This window comes from Erythrolamprus reginae, chromosome 1 (assembly GCF_031021105.1).
Source record: "Erythrolamprus reginae isolate rEryReg1 chromosome 1, rEryReg1.hap1, whole genome shotgun sequence".
In the NCBI taxonomy this organism is placed as follows: Eukaryota; Metazoa; Chordata; class Lepidosauria; order Squamata; family Dipsadidae; genus Erythrolamprus; species Erythrolamprus reginae.
Window position 1 is genome coordinate 107,699,074 of NC_091950.1, and position 20,353 is coordinate 107,719,426.

General features: G+C 39.0%; 1 protein-coding gene across 1 annotated transcript in view; it reads right to left on the reverse strand.

The window, feature by feature from the left end:
* Positions 1-343: 343 nt before the first annotated feature.
* Positions 344-20,353, reverse strand: part of TPCN2 (two pore segment channel 2) — an 82,645-nt gene continuing 62,635 nt past the window's right edge. Inside the window, exon 26 of the mRNA XM_070761631.1 lies at positions 344-354. The gene's annotated coding sequence lies outside the window, so the exon portion shown is untranslated. The remainder of the gene's footprint in view (positions 355-20,353) is intronic.

Here is a 20,353-nt window from a genome sequence, read left to right on the forward strand (position 1 = left end):
GGGCGACCCTGGTCACTTTCTCTCAATTTAACTCACCTTGCAGAGTTGTTGTTATGGGGAAAATAGGAAGAGGTATAGGATAAATTCATTGCCTTGAAATGTTTATAAAAAATAATGAAGTTGAGAGATAAATAAAATAATAAATAAATAACTATGACTGTCATGGACAGGTTCCATTATAATTGTGTTTTGAGAACAGCTTGTATATACACTGCTCAAAAAAATAAAAGGAACACTCAAAGAACACAGCCTAGATCTGAATGAATGAAATATTCTCATTGAATACTTTGTTCTATACAAAGTTGAATGTGCTGACAACAAAATGAAATTGATTGTCAATCAGTGTTGCTTCCGAAATGGACAGTTTGATTTCATAGAAGTTTGATTTACTTGAAGTTATATTGTGTTGTTTAAATGTTCTCTTTATTTTATTGAGAAGTATATATATGCATACAAGCATACAACTTAAGAGTCTGAAAAAACTCCACAGGATTCCGGGTGACTTTTAACTTTAAAAGCAAGAATAATAAAATAATAAAAACAGATTGTGTTATTGAATTATACACTAAGGCATTTGCTAGTTTAAAATCTATGTAATTATGTAAAAATAGGAATAGGAATATTCTTTATTGGGCAAGTGTGGTTGGACACACAAGGAATTTATAAAATTAATCTTAATTTTTAAGAACATAAGAAGAGTCATGCTGATTCAGGCCAAAGCCCATGGAGTCCAGCATTCTGTGTCACACAGTGGCCCACCAATTGTACATGGGGATTTTTGATTAAATAGTTGATTGATTGATTGATTGATTGATTGATTGATTGATTGATTATGTGCAGATTGTCTCATAATGATCTGTAATCTACTTTTCCCAAGGGAAACCTCTCCCATTCTATACAGGTATGCCTTGACTTACAGCAGTTCACTTAGTGACTATCCAAACTCACAACAGCACTGAAAAAAGAGGCATGACTATTTTTTATACATATGACTATTGCAACATCTCCATGGTCACGTGATTTACATTCGGATGCTTGACAATTGACCCCGAGTCTTTGGAGAGGGGCGGCATATAAATATAACAAATTATTATTAATTTATTATTGTGGTTGCAGTGTCATCTTTTATTACCTTGTGGCAAGCAAAATCAATAGGGAAGCCAGATTCCCTTAATAATCGTGTTCCTAATTTAACAACTTTAGTGATTTGCTTAACAAATGTGGCAAGAAAAATGGGACAAAACTCACTTAACAAATTTCTCAATTTAAATTTTGGGCTCAATTGTTGTTGTAAGCTGAGGACAACCTGTACTTCAAGGCACATTCTAGACAATGCTTGCATCTAGAGGCGGAGAAGCACATGTTCCTAGACATTTTGTCCACGGGCAGATTTCAGCTCTTTCTCTTCTTAATACCCTAAGGGAAAAATATGGAAGACACAGTGGTAAAATATGGGAGGATTACATGGGCTTATAACGCTTCCACACACATGCACAACAATATGGACATGCACAACTTAAAGAGGATTGAATGAAAAAGCATGTTAATTCTAGTTGAAAACCTTGGTGATTGCATTCACAAAGTGGGAACTCAGCCAGAAAACTGACTTTATCTATTGGGTATTGAGGTTCCATCTGAAGTTGATGTTGGCTTAGTGACAAACATGGCTTACATCCCTTGGCCATGTCCTTACCACCTGCCTTGACAAGTGCAGAAAAAATGGTTGTATCAAAATCTTGACAGTTCCAATCCAGGCTTAAACAATAGTTGGAGTTCTTTTCTCCATAAGCACATTGTTCTTATTTACATCTGTGTTTCCTGTGGAGAATGCTTTATGGAAAGTGGAAGATTTCCAATTAATTGGAGGTCCACGCTACACGTTCTTCTATGTGTATACAGTAATAGATTTGGTGATATATATATATCCCATGTTTGTGTTTTTTCTCTTTAAAAAGATAACATGTGCTCTCTCAAAATATGTTGGGCAAGGACGATTTTGGCACTAAGATCTGGGCAACAAGTAAAATTAGAGAGAGCGCGCCAGGAACATGCCTTCAAGTGCCTCAGATGCTTCAATCAAATCAATCCTGATTATAATCTATGATGGTAAGTTGGCAGCTGGGTAATGGAAAATTTCCAAACATTACCTTAAAGCTGCAGAAATAAAGAGGGTATGTGTGAATGTGATATTTGGCAAGGAAAGGCACATTGTTTCAGCGCTGTGGGGAAAAATGCTTAATGTGCAAACATTTCCTTAAAATAAGATTATAATGAAATATTAGAGGCAATGTTATTAAAGTTAATCAACTTTGTTGACTAGATGAAAAAAATATGTCATTCTAAACCTATGTCCTGTCCTCAGTCTGCAGAATAGATCCGGTGTTCTCTACCATCCTGTTTTACCTGAATGCTACACAAGAGATTTTAACGATAGAATGAGCTATTGTGTGCCATGAATCTTGAAATTCAAGTGTGCTCCTGTATCATCTGAGGTTTCCCAATGATTTAAGAAGTGATTAAGTTGACTGTGAAAAGCTCTAGTTTGTTATCTACTTTAACTGGAGAGATTACAATGAACTGTATCAAAAATGATGTGATCTTAGTTCCTTCCTATGGAGTCATGTCCATGAATACATATCTATTTGCTCTTAGGAAAGCCTTAGAACTTATTTGTTTTATTTCCTAGATGTAGCTCCCAGTTCTTTTTCAGGCATTTAGGGTGGTAAACATGGCACTTCATCCTTCATGTTTTGCCCACAAGAAGCCAGTGAGGAGGGTTGGGCTGAGGGGGATAATGCTAACTTAAAATCATTCCTTATGCTTCCATGGCTGAAGGGAACTTAAACCAAAACCATTAGTAATAGCCACACAGGGGTGGGCTACTGCCCAGATGGGTGGGGGGAACGCTGTGAGGTAGCGAAAATGGAGCTCCCCCTCCCCTCAGAGCACACAATTTGCACTAAAAAACATTGAAAGAAAATGCAGGGCGTCCTGCATAAGCCATGCCCACAGGGTGGTTTTAAAAATTTTGGTAGCCCTTCACTGCAACCACACCTCATGCATAGCATTTTGAAATGTTTGAAGGACTCCATTCTGTTTCATAAAATAATCCTATAAAAAGTTACTATTACTAATGAAGAGACTTAAAAGTGGAGAGAGATTGCCTCATCAAAAGCAGAATTAAAATCTGAACCAGAGATTTTTTTTAAAAAAATTGTATTTTAAGTTCTTGAACCACTACTGTCATTTCTTCACATTCCATGATGCCTTCAATCTATAGTCCATCAAATATCACCTGTACATTTAATTATTATATTTTCAGTTGTTATTACATTTGTGGAGAGAAGAAATCAACTAAAAAGATCCAGTGGACCAGGAAATAGTCTGAGAAGATGCCATTTATTAATGAGTCTAGCTTTTTTTTTTTTAAAGCAATGAATATAATTTTATGCCTTTTTATGCATGGAAGAATGTTGCTCTCACACGCCGCCTGGCTGTCTCTGACTTCTCATGAAACCGCATCAATCAAAGAACAGCTTAGAAAGGAGAATGTTCACAGATGAAGCTGTGGAAATTTCCATGAGCTTCCCATTGCCAAAGCCCAAACCAATGACACTTGGTGCCAAAGTGTAACATCCAATCTTCTTTTTTCATTTCTCTAAGAAAAGCAGGTAAACTACTTTTGCTTTAACATTTGAGTTTTTCAGTTGGGTTTGAGGAGGGAACACTAGGTCAATTGACAGCCAATATATGGGGGGGATAATCAATCTTCAGTTGTTTCTGGCATTTTCTTGATACTTATTTGAACTACCATTTCAGGAATAAGTACAAACTTGTTCTGATGGTGGCTTAAACAAATTCAGAAATGGAATCATACTCTCAGAATCTACCTTATCTAAACTGCTCCGTGCCTAATCTTGTACTTCTTCATTTATCAACTTCTCAGACAGAGTTTGTCTGCCTTTTGACTTTAAAAGGGATGCCTAAAACTCATACGCATAATATAATAACTAGAAATACCCAGTTGAAAACATAGAGATCTGTTTTCTTAGCCCTTCTAGCTCAAAATGGAGGTGGAAGAATGGAAAAGCTTTGAGGGCTCAACATATGCTAGACCACAAAGCCCAGCAATCCTAGATAGCATAGCCAGTTGTGAAAAATGCTGGTAGTTGCAATTCAGCAACACCAGGAGGATGTAAGTTTGGGAACTGCAAAAGTCTGGACCACTTAATGGGAGCACAGAGAGGCTTTGGTGATATTTCACCAATCAGAATGGTTATCTGAACTTTTCAGCCCTAAAGATTTCTCATTCCTCACAACAATACAGAGGGGTTTGTAATATGGTAAATGATTTAGCTTTACTAGATAAATGGTCAAAGCAATGGAAACTGCAGTTTAATGTTTCCAAATGTAAAATAATGCACTTGGGGAAAAGGAATCCTCAATCTGAGTATTGCATTGGCAGTTCTGTGTTAGCAAAAACTTCAGAAGAGAAGGATTTAGGGGTAGTGATTTCTGACAGTCTCAAAATGGGTGAGCAGTGTGGTCGGGCAGTAGGAAAAGCAAGTAGGATGCTTGGCTGCATAGCTAGAGGTATAACAAGCAGGAAGAGGGAAATTGTGATCCCCTTATATAGAGCGCTGGTGAGACCACATTTGGAATACTGTGTTCAGTTCTGGAGACCTCACCTACAAAAAGATATTGACAAAATTGAACGGGTCCAAAGACGGACTACAAGAATGGTGGAAGGTCTTAAGCATAAAACGTATCAGGAAAGACTTAATGAACTCAATCTGTATAGTCTGGAGGACAGAAGGAAAAGGGGGGACATGATCGAAACATTTAAATATGTTAAAGGGTTAAATAAGGTTCAGGGGGGAAGTGTTTTTAATAGGAAAGTGAACACAAGAACAAGGGGACACAATCTGAAGTTAGTTGGGGGAAAGATCAAAAGCAACGTGAGGAAATATTATTTCACTGAAAGAGTAGTAGATCCTTGGAACAAACTTCCAGCAGACGTGGTTGGTAAATCCACAGTAACTGAATTTAAACATGCCTGGGATAAACATATATCCATCCTAAGATAAAATACAGGAAATAGTATAAGGGCAGACTAGATGGACCATGAGGTCTTTTTCTGCCGTCAGTCTTCTATGTTTCTATACTGAGGCAGTAGCTCACAGGAATTTAAGTCGGGACTTTCCAGCCATTAACTGATCTAGGTCTTATTTTCCTGTTACAAGGAACCATCCTATTGTTAAGCCTTGTCTTATATTACAGGCCGTCCCAGAATTGGGACCTAAATTTTGGTTGCTAAATGATATTGTGATTAAGAGTCACCACATAACTGGGCCCGATTTTATGACTGTTTTACATAGCCATTAAACAAATTACTTGGTCATTATGTGAATCCAGCTTGTCCCACTGACTTTACTTCTCAGAAGCTGGCTGAGAATGTTGCAAATCATGATCATGTAATGACAAGACGCAACCTTTCTAAATGCAAGCCACTGCCAAGCATCCAGACTGCAATCATATAACTAGAGGTGTGGTTTGGTATTCATAATTTCAAGAATGGAATGTAAGTCCTTTTTTCTGAGGCTGTTGTATCTTCAAATTATTATTACATCTTTATAAAAATAATAGGGGTGGGCTAAACTACTTTAATTAATTAAACAAACAATTGTACATTGAAGTCTACCTGCACCTATCTTTTGAAATCACTGACCAGCTGCAAAAACTTAAAGTTCATTAGGTGGCACCAACAGATTCAAGTTTTATTTATTTCCTTGCTGCCATCTAGTGGGTAGCAATAGCAATAGCACTTAAACTTATATGCCTAGTCATAATGCTTTACAGCTGGGGTGAAATGCTACCAGTTTGGCCTAGTTGGAGTGTACCAGAAGCCGGGATTGCCGGTGGTTTGGAGAACAGGTAGCGGTGGCAGCGCAAGACCCCGCCCACCCACCTGGACATTGTCATTTTCTTGTTTTTAACTCTCTGTGCATGCACAAAGCCGCATGTACATACAGAGAGGGTGAAAAAGTGTGTGTGGCGGTGTCACACGCATTTCCGAATCGGTAGGGAAGGTAAGTAGATTTCACCATTGTTTATAACCCTCTCTAAGTAGTTTACATAGTCAGCATATTTTCCCCAACACTCTGGGTTCTCATTTTACCAAACCTCAGAAGGATAGAAGGCTGAGTCAACCTTGAGCCAGTCAGGATCAAACTGCTGGCACTCGGCAGAGTTAGCCTGCAAATATGCATTCTAACACTGCATCATCATGGCTCAAATTCATAGCCTTACCTATGAACCTGATGGTAAAGTATTCTAATGATAACTAAGTTAATTAAAGTGAGCAAAAAAATAACTTTCTTCTTTTGATTCCAGTCATTTTGGTTGCTTTAAATATTGCCCACTGGTAGACATCCTATCTTTAAGTAGCTAAGTATCAAAAGAGCTACTGATGTTAGGGAATAATAATAATAATAATAATAATAATAATACAAATAATACGAATAATAGTAATAATAATTTATTAGATTTGTATGCCGTCCCTCTTTGAAGACTCATTATAATTTTGGATAATTTATATCACATAAGAATGCTCTTACTTAAAAGTGACCAGATGCAGGAGATGGGAAGAAGATGGCAGCTTTCCACTTGAAGGCTTAGGGTGGTTGAAAGACTCAAATTGTTATTTAATAGAGGCTCTTTATGGCCACGTTTGACACCTACTGGTTCAGGATTCCTCCCATTTGGAATGTACGTCAGAGTTTTCGGCCAGCTTACAAACTTGGAAGTAACTTCGGATCTGCCATCTCCAGCTTGTTGATTGACAGGCCCAAGAAGTCTCCACGTGGAGTCTAGGTGGTAAGTATCAAATGCTTTGCTGCCATCCAATGACTTTTGTTGGTATTGTATTTTCCAAAACTATCCTCCTCACTTCTGCCACTGCTCGGGTCAACATCTCTGCAATTTAATTAAAAGAGTGCACTCACAGCTGGAGGCCCTTTGCATACCTGGCAAGGGACTTGAGCTTCAGCCTCATCTCACCTGTATGCAAATACTCTTTTCTTTTCATCAGCCTGCCAAGAGAAGCAGAGCTTTATCTGAATTCCAAAGTCACAAAAACAGCATTGTACTCTGGCAGTTAATTTTTACCGGTTTACAATGTACTTGCTTTGCAAAGAAGATAATGCCAGCTAACCACAGCAGACCTTCTGAACACAGCTGTTGTTATGCTTTATAGTGGATGAAAGCATTGATTTCTCTACCACCACCACTTCTGCAGATTGTGTCTCAGCCAGATAGAAATAGTCCCTCCTTGCTTTTCATTTGAAAAAAAGGTCGTGTTTCTTCACAAAGACTGACCTGTTCGGGATTCTCCTGGCTTTGTCTCAGCAAAATTGGCAACGGTTCTATACAGAAGTAACGAGTGACATCTTGTAGACGGAAATGACAATAGGCCATGCCAAGGACAAGTGACAACGGTGAATAATGCCAGTTATAAACTTTACAAATCTAACTATTAAGTAGATGAAATGTTAATTCTGGACTTGGAACGCCCAGCTTTTTAAATCTTTGGGAGTGCAAGTAACCAGAACTTGAAGATGGGATGTTCTGAGAATCAGTTAAGAGGAGAACTTGTATTTTAATCAAGGTTCCTCCATGTGAAGAGGAAGGACTAATGTCTCACCCCTTCCTGCCTCATTCCAGTTTCCTGATGGAAATCATGATTTAATTTGCCCTAAGCTCTGTGCCTATTTCTTATAAAACAAAATTTATAAATTTCTTTATAAAACAAATTATATTCAAATCTGGAAAATGAAATTGATATTGATGGTACTTGTTCAGTTACAAGTATCTATAGGTACGTGTGCATATTTTCACAATTTAAATAAACTGAAAGTGCATTTGCTAAAACAAATGCATAATTTTCAGATTTTAGGATGAAGGAAATAAAACACCTCTCATCTGTAAACTAATTTGCTATTGTTTAAATAAAATACCCTTCTACAAATTTTCCAGCTGTTTTTCTTTCCAATTCCTTATAATGTTAGCCCCTTTAACAGTTTGCATAATTATTATATTAGTCCATTAATCCATTTAAATCATATTGGAGGAGCTGAAGGGTTTTTTCAGTTATAATGTTGTATATTGTAGAATTTTCTTGGAAATGAAGAGGATATTAAATCATGAAAAGTAGAAATTTTATAATTAAATAATGGGAAAATAATAACTGCAGATTGTGTAAAAGAAAACAGCATTCAGTTTAGTTGGCACATTTCCCATAGTACTGTCTATATATCTGATTACCCAAACAACTGACAGACCAATTTGCCTTCAAAAATACAACCAGCATGGATGCCATCTAGTGACTATAAAAATGTGAATTAAAACTGAGAAAGTTTCTTGGCTACAGATGTGTCAGATATATACTTGACTATCCCTGGGCAGATTATTTATTTTACCTCCAGATTGGTTTAACATTACATTTCAGCGTGTTTTCTTCCTATTCAGTCAGTACTGCGAAAAGGATTTGATGCAAAGAAATGTATGAATTACCCATATACACGTGGCAGCAAGACAGCAAGCCAATTATATAAATTAAAGCAAAGTCTCTCTGTGTTCTTTCTGATCTGTAGCCTAAGGGCAGAAATACTTGTGTTGCAAGGGTGGTTGTGTTTTTGTGTTTCTTTAATTTTGCTGCACGGAAGCACTGCAATTAAATTTTGATTTGCACAGCACTTTTAAAGTATTTACATGGAATAGTAATTAGGGATCTGACTATGCCAACAATGTACTGGAATAGCAAAGATCCTGGCCAAGTATAGGAACTACTTGTTTCATACCATCATAAAACACTGTCCAAACTGTGTGACCTCTTTATGGTGGTGACACATTTGGAATATAGGAAGGTAGAACTCGCACCTGTTGTATCATATGTTTGATGATAACTGGCTTGAACTGGTGACTGTAAGGAAATGTATGGCGTTCTTTCTATTATGTGGACTTATACAATCTTCTTGATAGCTATATTTACACAGCGATGTTGTGGCACCCTTTCAAAATAGAGGAAACAATAATAATACTGTGCGGCAAAGTACAAAGCTTGCAGAGAATGGAAGCCCTGCTTTCCAGAAGTCGAAACCAGTAAAGCCTTGGGGATATAAAATACAGGAGTGTAAAGTCCTTCACTGGCCATGAAGTACCTGATAAAACACCTCACAAAGGTGGAGATTACAAGATGAAGGTTTGAGCAAGGGCATCCTTGGTTCACATGAGGTGAATCACAAGGGCCTGGATTAAACCACACTCTCTCCACTTCGGCCTGTCACCTTAGCTGTCTTCCTCAGTCAGCAAATAAAGTAATGAAACAGAATGGCGAGTACATATTAACCCACAACCCTTGGGTCCCCTGTCTTTTTGGACTGATCTGGAAGTTTTCATGAAAATCTATAACTGCATTCAACCATAGTTATAGTACTTTAAGTCAACAAAAAGAAAATAGATGCAGTATAATCAGAACATTCTCTTTTTAGCTTTATACAAGTAAAGTATATGAGTATACAGTAGTACCTCTGCCTAAGAACGTCTCTACTTAAGAATTTTTCTAGTTAAGAACCGGGTGTCCAAGATATTTTTGCCTCTTCTTAAGAACCATTTTCTACTTAAGAACCCGAGCCTGGAATAATTTCCCAGGAAATTTGAGAGTAGCATGAAGGCCCGGCCAGTTTCCTGCCATTCCCCCTGGGTTTATCTCTCTGGCGCAGTGTATGGGAGGCAGCCTCACACCAGATGTATGGGAGGCGCGTGCTCCTCCTTGCCGCCTCAGAGTCCCTCTTTTTTATTTTTAAGCCTTAAAGTTTTGGATTGTTTGGATTCCCCTCACCTCACCTTCTTCCTTCGGCAGCGACTGTCTCCCTCTTCTTCTTCTTCTTCCTCCTCCTCCCACCCAAATTCCAAGCTTTTATTTCTTTCCTAATGGGTTTGCATGCATTTGCTTTTAAATTGTTTCCTATGGGAAAAAATTGCTTCTACTTACAAACTTACAACTTTGCTATTTAACAAATTATGTTTTTAAGTAGAGGTAGCACTGTACAAGTAAAGTATACGAGACCTCGGAGAGGGACAGCATAGAAATCAAATAAATAAATAAATAAATACATACATACATACATACATACATACATACATACATACATACATACATACATACATACATACTCCATAATCCAGGGGTGAAATTCAAACGTTTTCCCTACCAGTTCTGTGAGTGTAGCTTGGTAGGCATGGCAGGGAAAGGATACTGCAAAATCTCCATTCCCACCCCACTCTGGGGCCAACCAGAGGTGGTATTTGCCGGCTCTCTGAACTACTCAAAGTTTCCATTATCAGTTCTCCAGAACCTGCTGAATTTCATCCCTGCCATAATCCATTTAATTATTAATGAAGAATAACTCATACTAGTTATTATTATTAAATATTCTTTAAAATCATTATTAAAATATTAATGAGGAATAATAATATTAATGAGAATAATAATGACATTTCCAGGACTAGAATTACCTGGTTTCAGGTATCCTTGTCCTGTAATTGTGTGGTCTCCCAAACTGAAGGCACTTGACTTTGTTTGGAAAGAAGCTACATAATATAATCAAGGGTGGGTTCCTCCTAGTTCAGACTGGTTCACCTCAGTATAAGGTGATTAGACGTCCCGCTTTTGAGCAATTTGTCCCGTGTCTTGTGTCATTTAAAAAAAAAATTTAAAACTTTTGATTTTTTTAAAAACGGGACGCCTGGTCACCTTACCTCAGTAGAGGGTTCCTACTGGCACAGTAAAGGATACCTCACAGGTAGTAAATGTTGACCTGCACATGCAGCGTCGTTTCTTGCATAGGCACATACTCGTCTTGTGAGGGGACACGCACGCATGTGAGATTTTGGTGATTGTTTTGCTTCCACGTGTATGCAGAATCAAAAAACTGCTGAAATCTCTCTCGCACGCGCATCTCCTCACAAGAATTTGCTTCCTGTGCGTGCACAGAAGCAAAAACTCGCTGGGACGCGTGAGGAGAGGCATGAGGAGATGAGAGAGATTTAAGCATTTTCAATTGTTTTTTTGCTTCTGCACATGCGTGGAAGCAAAAAAAATCGCTGAAATCTCGCACTTCCCCTTGCGAGAGTTTGCTTCATGCGCATGCGCATAAGTATTGAAATGCGGGGGGAAGGAAAGAAGGAATGAGGGAGGGGAAGGGAAGGGAGGGAGGGGAAGGAAGGGAAGGAGGAGGAAGGGAGGGGAGAAAATGGAAGGAAAGGAATGGGAAAAGGAAAGAAGAAGGAAAGGGGTAGGGGAAGGAGAGGGACTACAGCTACAGCTCTGGAACTATGGGACTAACTTTCCCACCAACTTCAGCAATCCACCATCAGTCTGCCCGCCTTCATTTTCCTTCACTCAGACTGATCAAGCTACTTGAGAGAAGGAACACAAAAGAGGTTTCCACCCGCAGGCCTCCCAGAAGCAGACAGGCCTGAAAGGCAGCTGAGCTTGTGTCCCCAACCCCACCCCAGATGCCTGCGGGATTTAAAATTATGAATTTGGTGGTCCCTGTGGTCCAAAAGGTTGGAAACCCCTGGTCTATCACACTCTTGGGCAGAGTGTGTGAGCCATTTCCTCCTTTCGGTGGTCCATGAAAGTACATCTATAGTGGGTAGATAATTATCTTTTTAAAAGTGAAAGCAAAGCAATAAAGGTTCAACTTCATCCAGATACAGTGCAGTATAACTAAATCTAGTGCCATCTAGCGACCAAGTAAGGTGCTCTATTGCCTTTAGCTGATAGTCTATTTTAAAATATTTGGAAACTTTCCATTTGAATCATAAACAATAAAAAATATACCCCCCAAAAGACAAGATGTTTTCTTTTGCCCTTACTGTGATTAGAACCATATAGTGTACAGCAAAACTTCTCAAAATATGGTACAAATATGTCCCTTGTTGTATTTCAAACAATTAATTTTTTTAATCATCATTTGGAGCTTTATTTTTCTTTTCACCCCCAAAAATAAACAGTCAATACACTGTACAGTGATAGCTCTACTTATGAACTTAATTCGTTCCGTGACCAGGTTCTTAAGTAGAAAAGTTTGTAAAAGAAGCAATTTTTCCCATAGGAATCAATGTAAAAGCAAATAATCCATGCAGTTGGAGAAACCATAGAGGGTGGAGGCCCTGTTTCCTCCCAGGAGATTCCCAGAAAGGCCCCATGAAGGCTTCTCCATGCCTTTTGCAGTTACAGTTTTGGAAGCTTGGGTTTGTAAGTGAAAAATGGTTCTTGAGAAGAAGCAAAAAAATCTTGAACACTTGTTCTTATCTAGAAAAGTTCGTAAGTAGAGGCGTTCTTAGGTAGAGGTACCAGTGTACTCTCAAGCTATAGGTAGTCCTTGACTTACTATCATAATTGAGCCCAAGATTTCTGTTATTCAATGTGACAGTTGCGAAGTGAGTTTTGATCCATTGTACAACCTTCCTCATCACAATTGTTAGGTGAATAACTGCAGTTGATAAGTTAGTAACCTGGTTGTTTAGTGAATCTGGCTTCCCCGTTGACTTTGCTTGTCAGAAGGTCGCAAAAAGTGATTGCATGACCTTGGGACACAGTAATGGTCATAAATATGAACCAGTTGTCAAGCATCTAAGTTTTGAGCATATGATCATGGGAATGCTTCCAAAGTCATAACCAAGGAAAAGAAGGAAAAGACACTTTTCTCAGTGCCCTGGTAACTTTGAAGGTCATTAAATGAACTCTTGTAAGTCAAGGACTATCTGTACTTGGAAATAAGAGTGTTAAAAGTCTCCCTCTCCTAAAATGTGGTGCTTCTGTTTTGTTCAAGTGCGGATTGCCATTGCCTACTTATCTTTCATTTATTTTTCCCCTCCTCCCAATTCCCCTTCCATTGAAGTCTGCTAAGAATTTCTCTCACAAAACAGAGCTTTGGTCCTTGTTGATCTGAAAGAGAAATTTAAGAACACCTCTTTGCTAAAGTTTAGAACTAAGACGCCTTAAACAAGATCTAAGTATTGCCCACAAGATCATATGCTGCAACGTCCTGCCTGTCGACGACTACTTCAGCTTCAACCATAACAACACAAGAGCACACAACAGATTTAAACTTAATATTAATCGCTCCAAACTTGACTGTAAAAAATATGACTTCAGTAATCGAGTTGTCGAAGCGTGGAACTCATTACCGGATTCCATAGTGTCATCCCCAAACCCCAAACACTTTCCAGATTCCTAAGAGGTCAGTAAGGGGCAAGTTCAAGTGCACTAGAGTGCCTTCCGTCCCCTGTCCTATTGCTCTCCTATATCTCCTATACCTTTCCTCTATTCCTATATCTCTTCTATTCTTTCATTGTTATGTTCTATTACTATATCTTCTTTTCTATTATTTCTTAGATATATTTTACTATGAGTATCTCCTCTATAACCTTCATCATGTATTTTACTATGTGTATATAGATATATACCCACTAAATCCCTCATTGTGTATTGGACAAAATAAATAAATAATAAATAAATAAATAAATTCTGTGAGTTTCAACACTAAAACACTTTTTTGTCTGAAATTAAGTCTCACTCCATTCTCAAAATATGAGATAAAACAACCCTATAATCTCACCACACATGGACATCTTCTGATGGAACATAGAGTTCAAACCATTTAAAACTTAAAAATACCATGTGAGAATTATCTGTATGCCAGCTGCATGGAAATATACAAAGAAGATAATAGGTAGAAAGAATTGGGTACATTACTCCTGGACATTGGATATTTTATTATCATCATCATTTCTTTTATTCATTAAACATGAAAGTCAGTCAACTGAACATTTTTTAAAAGTGTCACAAATATCACTGACTGGTGCTAATGGTTAATACAGGTTGCTGCCAGCGTTCTAAGTATCAATCAAGTATCTTCTTAAAATATACAATGTTCCGAGTAACTCATTTTTTTGCGATTCTGCTGGTGTTATTGCAGGAAGCTGCAATTTCTTGATGTGTTTTGTGAAATTCTTGGACATGGTATCAAGTGCCCCGATGACAATGGGTATCACTGTTACATGTTTCATCCATAACTGCATAGTTTCAATGGGCAGGTCGCCAATATTTCATATTTTTTTCCGGTTCTTTTTCTTCAACTGTGGCATCTCCTGGTACAGCAATATCAATAAATTGTACTTTTCAGCCCCCGACAACTGTAGCATCAGGCTTGTTGTGTTCCAAATGATTATCTTTCTGTATTCAAAAGTCCCACAAGATATTCACCATCTGATTTTCAGTAACTTTTTCCACTTTTTCTATGTGTTTTTGGATACAGGTATTTTATGTTGTTGTTCTTGTTGTTGTTTGTTTGTTTTTGTTTTTGTTGTTGTTATTTATTATTATTATATTTTATTTTTGTTTTTTATTTTATTATTATTATTTAATATTACTGATATTTTCAAATATACTTTCATAGCTTAAATTTTACTTTAAACGTAATCTCAAATACTCAAGAAGTTGGATAGATAGCAACCTATGCTTTACTTTCTCTGAATTAGGACCTGTGTAGATTATACACTTTATACACTCAGCAATAAGAACTAAGAATTGAAATCCTGAAATTGTTAAAATTTGCTATGGGGTGAGTTTGAAAAAATATTCATACTTTTTTTATAAGGGTCATTAATTATTTGTTCTGTCCTTGACGAATCAAAATATAGGTGTATCCCATTCAAACTGTAGCTTTACTGTTGAAGATACAGTGCCTGTTTTCCACGAATTGTGAATTCTTGTTTGAATTCAAGAAAAGTACATATAAAAGGAATGGATCAAGGCACTCCTGTAAACAAAACACTTTTTTGAGAACTATCTATGACTTTATTGAAGAAGAATAAATCTCAAGGATTAGGGTAATATTTTGGTTACATTTTAAAATATTCATTCATCCATCCATCTATCCATCCATTCATTCATTGAACTTATATGCCGCCCTTCTCCGAAGACTCAGGGCGGCTCACAACATATAGTCATTCAAATGTTCAAAGCCAACATTTGGTCTTCTTGGACGCCTTTTGGGTATCCCCAAGTGTCATTGCTCTTGGCTGAGTGAAATATATATTTACTACACAATTTCGACAATCTTTATGAATAAAAGAAAATAAAGTTTTCATAAAACCTATTTTCACGTGAAACTATGAAGGAGACTTCCCTCCAATCTCATATCCTTCTGGCAAATGAAGTAGAATTCCAACTTCTAACCTCCTTGGCTTTTCACATTTGCACATGCCCAGGAAACATCTCTGTCAAAGCGAAGCAGTGAGCAAACTGAAGGAGCTTGGATTGGTTGCATTGAGAAGGAGCACCTCGTTTTTCAAGATATGCGAACACCCCTTCATGGAAAGTCCTCAGAATTCAAAATGTGTCTCCTATTAGGCCATGAATGAGGTTATCGTCTGTGTTGGCCAACAGGTGTTGCTGCTGCCTCCATACATTGGGAGTTCTGAGTTAGCCACCCCCCATTAGGGTAGGAGGGTCGGTTGCCCACACCTCAAGGAAACAAAGCAGGTGCTTTCCTTGCCCATCCAGCCAGGGGGCTGGTTAAATTACATTTGGAAAGAATAGCCTTGCTTCTTTCATGAAATTCAATTACAGAGAAAGAGAGGTGGCACCTTTTGTGATGTGATGGGACAATCTGCGCTTCTTGTGGCCCCCTTCTGCTGGCTACTTTGATCTGAGTGCTATTGTCTGGCTTTAACACCTTCACCTTTAATTCCAAACAGAGGAGGCCTATCCAGCAGTTTTTCTATAGCAAGAATTGTTCAAGTCTTCTTAATAGGAACCCTCAATTATCCAGGAAGCTAGAAACTAAATACACATAGTTTTGGTGAAATATAAGATTATTCTCACCAGTATTAAAACAAGTAGGAGAGGCCACATTAAAGACTCGGGTTTTACTTTCTAAGACTATTGCTAAATAAAAAGCACATTGGCAACAGCTCAGCAGCACATTAGGCTTGGAACCAGTTCAACCCAAAATGCAGAATGGAGATGTAACTGAGTAAAATAATACAGGTCAGACAGGCTCTTCAGCTCACCTTAATAAGATCATTATTGTAAAGCGCTATCGCCATATTGACATGACCCAGGCCTGTGGCAGTTCAACACTATAGTATTGCAGATTTCCATCACAAACCTTGGTGGAACAAAACCACACTCCTTAGCCAGGGAGAACTGAAACCTAAGCTGGCAGAATCCAATCCTGCACAATAATTCTCACGTACATTTTAGGATCAGAACAGTATGGATTAGGACGACAGCTTTCCAACTGACCAATAAAAAAATTTCGCCCCTGCTCAACAAAATGCATCTCTCACTTGGAAAGTCAGACCGTTTAGTCTCCTCTCCTAAATAGCTTTACCACTCTTTCCCTTTTTTCAGATGAGTAGATTACAATAATTATTCATCAGGTGCAAAGATATGATTTTAGGCTTCTTGCATTGGCTTTTTAAAATTAATTAATCTTGGATTTATAATCTGGTCTTTCTTTCAGGAATTCAATGTGGTATCTAAATTATGTGTGTTACCCAGGTCACACTAAGTCAGTTTGCAATTACCCAGATTTATGCAATACATAATTTGTAAGCCACGATCTAGATCAGATGTCTTCAAACTTGGCAACTTTAAGACTTATGGACTTCAACTCCCAGAATTCTCCAGTCAGCTATGTGGGCTGGAGAATTCTGGGATTTGAAGTCTACAAGTCTTAAAGTTGCCAGGTTTGGGGACCTCTGATCTAAATGCCAGTGGCTGGATTTATATTTAATTGAAAACCAGAAACAAACAAACCACTTTATACCTCAACATAAACCCAACTGGAACATTCTTTTCACCATTTTTTCCTTCAATAACTCTGCAAATAGTTGGGCTGAGATACAGTACCTCCTGGCATAAAGCCCCTTATTAAGCTTCCATGGCTAAAATGTGTTTGTGTTTGGTCTCTGGAGTCTTTTAAATTTGAACTCATAAACCCTGTAACACAAGAACGGTTTCTAAAGATTGGGATATTATCCCACTGACAATAACCCAAGCAACACTATCGTGTCCATGTTCTGGCAAATATTAGCTGCACTTCCTGGAGTTCTTGGTTTACAAGATTGACTATCAATGATGAAATGCAGCTTACGGCAAATTATCTGTGGTCTGCTTTGTACTTAGTTTGGGTATAATAAAAGCAGATTATTGAGCCAACAATCTAAAGCACAAACCAATCTACTTTGGAGATCGGACTAGTTGTCTGATGTAAAGCTCTTCTTCCTTTGCAACTTTAGATAGTAGCCACCTAGATTTTTATGAGACCCATCCAATACACCCCTGCTCTGTTATTACCGGGGTGGGGGTGGGGGGTGCAGATTAATGCACCTGCTTATATATGTACATATTGTGGCTCATTGTGCAGTCAGATCAGTACATTTAAAATGGTGTGTGTGTGTTACTTTTCACTTGTCCTTGACTGGATTGGCAACAGCCTCTGAAGATTATCTATTAAAAGCAGAAAGAGGCAATGAATGGTTCCCCAGACACCTCAGCTAGACTGTGGGGTCCATCATTTGTCACCACTCTCAGAAAGGAAGCTATAACTCAAAAACAGAATTGGACATCTTTGGAAGAAGTTTTATGGCTAAAATATGTTCCCAAAATATATTTTCAATATAGTGATCCCTCGAGTTTCGCGATCTCAATCTTCGCGAAACGCTATATCGCGATTTTTAAAAAAATATAAATTAAAAAAAAAACCACTTCCGCGTTTGGCTTCGGGAGTCAGCTGGGAAGCGGCGCGGCTGTTTTAAAAGGTCGCAGCTGGCCTGGAGGGCTTCCCAGCACCCCCCGAACCCCCAACCCGGGTTCAGGGGGGTGCTGGGAAGCCCCCCAGGCCGGCTGCGACCTTTTAAAACAGCCGCGCCGCTTCCCAGCTGAGTCCTGAAGCCAAACGCCAAAGGCGAACTTCCGCGTTTGGCTTCAGGAGTCAGCTGGGAAGCGGCGCGGCTGTTTTAAAAGGTCGCAGCCGGCCTGGGGGGCTTCCCAGCACCCCCCCGAACCCCCAACCTGGGTCTTCCCGGCCGCCCACGCAAAGGGGAAACCCCGGCTCCTCGCTGATGCCCGCCGCTCGCCCGCCCGCCAGCAAGAGGGGGAAGACCCAGGGAAGGTTCCTTCGGCCGCCCAGCAGCTGATCTGCTCGGTAGCGCAGCAGCAGCGAGGAGCCGAATCGGGGTTTCCCCTTTGCGTGGGCGGCGGGGAACGCAAACTCCACCATCTACGCATGCGTGGCCATAGAAAAAAAGGGCACGCATGCGCAGATGGTGTTTTTACTTCCGCAACCCTACATCGCGAAAAATCGATTATCGCGAGGGGTCTTGGAACAGAACCCTCGCGATAATAGAGGGATCACTGTACTGGATTAGAGGCATCATAGATATGGTTGATCTGAAGATTTTAACTATGTGGCCTCTGTTTTCCATGTCATTGTTAGATAGGATGCTTTCTCTCCTCTCCCTCCCCCCCCCCCCCCATTTCTTTAAATAATTACTGTACTGCTTGTTTCAAACATTCAAATTGTTTCAGCTGCCTCATGTCCTGAATAGCAAGAGAGAGCATGGTATAAAATGGAAAGTGCCTGACATTTTTTTCTCAAGATGAAAACCTTATCTTCAGCCACTTTTTACATTCAGCATCAAAATGAATCTGCCATATAGATCTGACATCAACAGCCAAGAGCAGCAACATTTTCCCATCTTCCATTTTTGTATATAAAAGACACAGAAACTTCCATGATGCCGCTATCACTGCAAAATGCAGGTAGAAGAATGCTGTATTCCTGATATAAAATATGACTCAAAAATGGTTGGGCCTAAAAGTATATTCAGAAGGTGCCCTTCTTATTTTCATGTAAACTCCCTTGGTAAGGTTGCACAGCTTATAGTCAGGTGAGGATTGCCTGTATTTAGAAAATTCAGTTAAATGCAGACAAAATGCGTGCAAGAAAATATACCCAAAGACAAAATGTGCAAATTAAGAAACAGCCCCAAATAATACTCTATACAAGTTTCTCAGAGGCATCAAACCTCAGTCATGGCAGGCTTCAGTGGAGTAATCATACATTTCTTTTTAAGACAATGATCGTAATGATCTCTGCTCAACCAAACCAACTGGATTGTTGTAAATCTAAAAATGGGGGGGGGAGGTATTATTTCCCTAATAATTGCAGAATGACAGAAAAACTATTTCTATCTGTTGTGGTTGTCTCTGGCCCAGCTCCTGCCCCAAGGAATGTGGAGGTGGATGCATGGGAAACATCAATATGTCATAGGCCTGTTTTATTGCCGACAGAGTCAGGTAGTGCAGTTTCTTCGGACGAAGAAGAAGGTGGGGGTGACTTGGAAGAGGGGGGCTTGGCACACAGGCCAGGAAGCCAATCTCCATTATCTTCGGTCGATTCGGATGAGGAAGTGTTAGACCCACGCATGCACAGAATTATGCATAGAAGAGACCAATTGAAGAAATATTACAGGAGATAAGAGAGGCCACCTGTGTTTGGGTGGGGCTCCAGTAATTAGAGCTGCTGATATAAATAGCAGTGTGCTGGCTTGGCTGTTGTGGAAGATTATCTGATTGTTGTTTCTTCAGGACCGTGACTTGCTGTTTCCAGACTTTGTTGATTTTTCACGACTTTGAAACCAAAGCAGAGCAAAGTGTGGGGGTCTCACTTCGTGGAAGAAGGAGGGCTGTGACGTTCCTTCACAGCTGCTAGCTAAGTACTTAAGGACTGACTAAGGGGATTGTACAGACTACCAGAGTGTTTTGGGACGAGTGCTGTTTGCAATACAAAAAGGGTGCTTTGTTTCTTTTGAATTTTTGTGATAAAGAACATTGTTTTTGAACTTTCAAGTGTGTGTGTGTCTGAAATTTGTACCCTTGAATTTTCGGGAGAGTCATACCATAGAGCCCGGCAGAACACTATCAAGTGTGTGTGTATGACAACTCAGCTTATGTGAAGCAACAACTCAGGCAACATGGGGGCAATACCTCTACTGTATTGTACCATGTAGTAGATGATTTTTCATTAAAAACTAAGATATAGAAACTGCAATATCTGTCTGATGCCACTGATATTATGATGTTGTTATCAATCGGATTTACATCTTGGCAGTTTTACTCTAAACCAGGGATGTCCAACTGTTCAACTTTAGTACTTATGGACTTTAACTCCCAGAATTCCTCAGCCGGCCATACTGGCTGAAGAATTCT